This window comes from Propithecus coquereli, unplaced genomic scaffold (assembly GCF_000956105.1).
Source record: "Propithecus coquereli isolate 6110/MARCELLA unplaced genomic scaffold, Pcoq_1.0 Scaffold236, whole genome shotgun sequence".
NCBI lineage: Eukaryota > Metazoa > Chordata > Mammalia > Primates > Indriidae > Propithecus > Propithecus coquereli.
In genome coordinates, this window is record NW_012147908.1 from 2765050 (window position 1) to 2768852 (window position 3803).

Below are 3803 nucleotides of genomic sequence, written 5' to 3' on the forward strand. Positions count from 1 at the left end.
TAAGAGAATTAGGGTTTGTTGTAACAAATGTAGAGAGAGCAAAATAGGTATGGCTGTAAAAATTAAAAGGCAAGGCTCTGGGGAAATTAGGATGCGAGTTTATGAAATAATGATAGGTGAGAATGAGAACAAGGGAAAGAGAAAGAGGCCCAACTCCATCTCCTGTCCCCAGGGACACTACAGGATGGAGCCTAGACCTAGGAAAGGGGGGGAGCGTAAACCTAGACCAGAGGTCAGGACCCAGGCCATTGAGTAGAGAGTAGGAGTGAGTCACAGAATCTGGCTTGTCACTGCGGGGTTAGCAGGCCTCCATCAGCGCCTGCACTTCCTCCCCTCCATCACTGCATCCAGTGGGTGCCAGAGACTTTGCTGAGCTCACTCTCCTTCCCAGAGGGGACAGGCTCCTTTTCAATGGCCACCCCTCACAAGCACCCCTGAAACAAGCCCTTGACACAAAGAGAGGCAGCAGGGTGGAGAGGAAAACCCTTACCAACTCTTGGACAAACCTGCGTGGTGGCGGGCGAGCCCCACCCCAGTACGGAAGTGTCATCGAATTCTTGCTGGTCTCTTGTTGCCGTGTATTTGTTCATGTAGATCTTAAAAGTCTATTAACACATGGGAATCTGAAATTTTTTTTTTTAAAGTGGGGGCTTCATCCTAAAAAAATTGGGAGCCACTGCACTAGAAGTAAAATTATAAATAACACTTATTTATAAGTGCCAGGCCCTGCTCTAAGTGTTGTGTACTAAGCTAAACATGAGGACAGCCCTATAGTATAGTTACCATCATGATTCCTGTTTTAAAGTCCAGGAAACTGATCTTAGAGAAGGTAATTGACTTGCCATTGTCACACTGACGGTAAATTACAGAGTCAAGATTTGAACCCAGGCAGTTGGTGTCCTGAGCTCACACCATTAAATCTAGTCCTATGCTTAGACCAAGACAGCACTTTGCTTGAGGAGAGTGGTCAGTTGGGTCTAAAGAAGACATAGCCAGATCACCTGTGTGACCATCTTCCCTGGTCAGTGCAGCTCAAACAATACCCCAGGTCATCCCAGGCTTGTATAAAGACAGACTGCTACCAAGGCTTGAGGTGGCTGACAGTACAAAATGTTTTCTGTGCTTCTGATGCAAGGTAAGATTTGATTTACAATAATAGGCAGAGAATGATCATGTTTATACTTGCAACCTGGCATTTTATTATTATTCCCCTGAATAACAGTGAAAAGAGTTTTGTAACCCCAAGGTAACATGGCTCTGTAGGAAGAAAAGAGGGGTGAGATTTAGCAGCAGCTGCCATCATAAATCAGTGTGTGACTGTTTCGCTCAGAGCTCCGGGCTCAACTCCTGGCTGTCATAAACTTATAAAGGGAAGCCCCATGAGAATTTATGTAACGATGGGAAGACTCATTTTCCTTCCTGCAAGAGCCTTTCTGAGCAAAGGGAGAATTAGGCTGATTAGATTCTATATGAAGAAAAATAAAAACCTCAAACCAATGGTTTAGAGGAAGGGAAAATATAGGTCAACTTGAGCTACTTCTCTTGCCAAAAGCCCTGACCTTGTAAATAGAGAAGAACATGCTGAATTCCACCAGATAAATGTGTGACTGGATGACCGAGTGATTTGATGAATGATCTAGGCTTCCTCTAGGGTGGTTCTTTCAGTGTGAGAACAGTTCCATCTTGGAGTCACCCAGAAATGCTGAATACATAGCAGGGCCAATCAACAGAGTCAGCTTCTGAATATTCATGCACAGATGATGCTCCCAGTCAATATGTTTGATTTTTCTGTTTACTGATAGATTTTCAAATTCACTGTGTAAACCAAAATTGCAAAAATAAAGAAAAGAAAAGGAGCTCGTGTTGAGAGCATACATTATTTCTCGACAGGGTTGTCAGATAAAAATATACTAAAAAATTATTATTTATCTGAAATTCAAATGTCACTGGGCATTCTGTATTTTTATTTGCTAAATCTGGCAACCTATTTCTGAGCCAATAACCCCATGGGGAGGAGAGGACTGGGGATAGTATCTGGGGGACATGCCCACGCCTGTGAGTCAGAAGGAAAGAAAACCAAAAGAGGAGTCAGAGAAGTAGACGGAAGGCTGCAGAAATATGAAGAGAGAACCAGGTGAGCACAGAGCTTTGATGAGCAGTGACACAGGTGTGGGGGAAAGACAAGGACGTGGAGGAGCTGAGTAAGAAAGGCCTGATGGCTGTAGAGTTTGGCCTTCGCAAGGCTGCTGGTGCTTCTGAGAAATCCTAATCAGTGGATCTCAATGAGGCTGGGGTAGAGACAAGGATGCATGTCAGAATCCCCCATAGTATGTCACAATTGAAATCTACATACCAGTATCGCCCTTCCTCTCTGAGGGTTGGGGAGAGAGACATGTGTGTGTAACCCTTATTAACCTAGAACTCATGCGATCCAGTTTGGGGTCCGTGTTACGGTTACTAATGCACAAAATGAATTTTGAAAAGAACATTTATCTTTTCTTGCATTTTTCTTTAAAATAATGGAGGCCATGCTTTGCAACAACTCATTCAGAAGTCCTCCTTATCTTCAATCCACCTCCTTCCCAGCCTCTGCTTTCTCTGGTGTGCTGCTCTCTTTAATTTCCTCAACTTTCAGCAGTCTCCCTCCTCCCATCTATTTTTTGTTTTATCGTGTAGATCAATTTGGCCTCCCTTTCCAGCAAAATGTTCCAACCAACTTCCCAACCTTGTCCCAAATGATCTGAAAGATGATGACTCTTAGAAGGGGGAGAGATCGAGCTGGCAATCACAGCATACTCTTTGGCAGGCTGGGAAAAGGAAAAGTATGAATTTTCTTGCCCTGTCCCTGGTATTTTGCAAAGCTTTCCAAGTGATTCTGCTATCTGGCCCCTTTTGAGAACTAGAGCTCTTAACCAAGACTCAAAGCCCTTTCATTTCTTGAAAAGTCCTATTTCTTGGCAAATTTCTCTCTGCACTGGCCCCAGAAAGAGATGCCATTGTGTGGGAGTAGACATCCGTCACCTGTCCCGACAAAGCCCACAAAGTGCAGGAGCAAGTGACCCAGAACATCTACCTGAGTCTCTCAGTCAAAATTCCTGGCCAGACTGGCTCTAGCTTTCTTCCTGAAAAAAGAGGCGACCTTGGATGGTCCAGCCACCTTCCCGGCAAGAACGATCCTGAGGATGACGCTTCTCAGCTTCACCAAAGCTGCCTTGGTGGTGATACAGTAGCAGCTGCTGGGCAGATGCACGAGGAACCAGCCTGGAAGACCTGGGTGCGGGCAGCCAGCCCTGCAGGACATTCGTAGTGGAGGGCGTGACCTTAGCCTTCATCCCGCTGGCCCGGAGTACCCCAAGGGTCAGAGTAGCACCCTATCAGTCTGACCCCTCAAGGTTCCTCCGGACTCAAAGTGTTTTGAAAAGATCCTCTGACTCCCACCCTTCCTACTTCACCCCTCAGCCCTTCCCTACGGCCAAGGCCCCGAGTGCGAGCAACCCCCAGGTGGGCGGTAAGTGAGGCCTTCGAGCACCACCTCCAATCCTACCCTCTTTTAAAAAATATTTTGGACTTAAGGCAGGCTGTCCTCAGGTGTTTCATACCTATTTTGGAGTGCCTCTGCTCCTCGAAACCTATTTTCAAAACTCAGGGAAATGTCACCTTTCCAGACAAACTCTAGTGACAGCTCCATTCGCCCCTTGGCATGTGGCTGTTAAAGATCCACTGACCCCTGCAGCCAGAAAGGAGGAGAGAAAATTGCTAAATGGGGACCCAAGTCCAGAGGTGATCACCTTCAAAAAATTGTG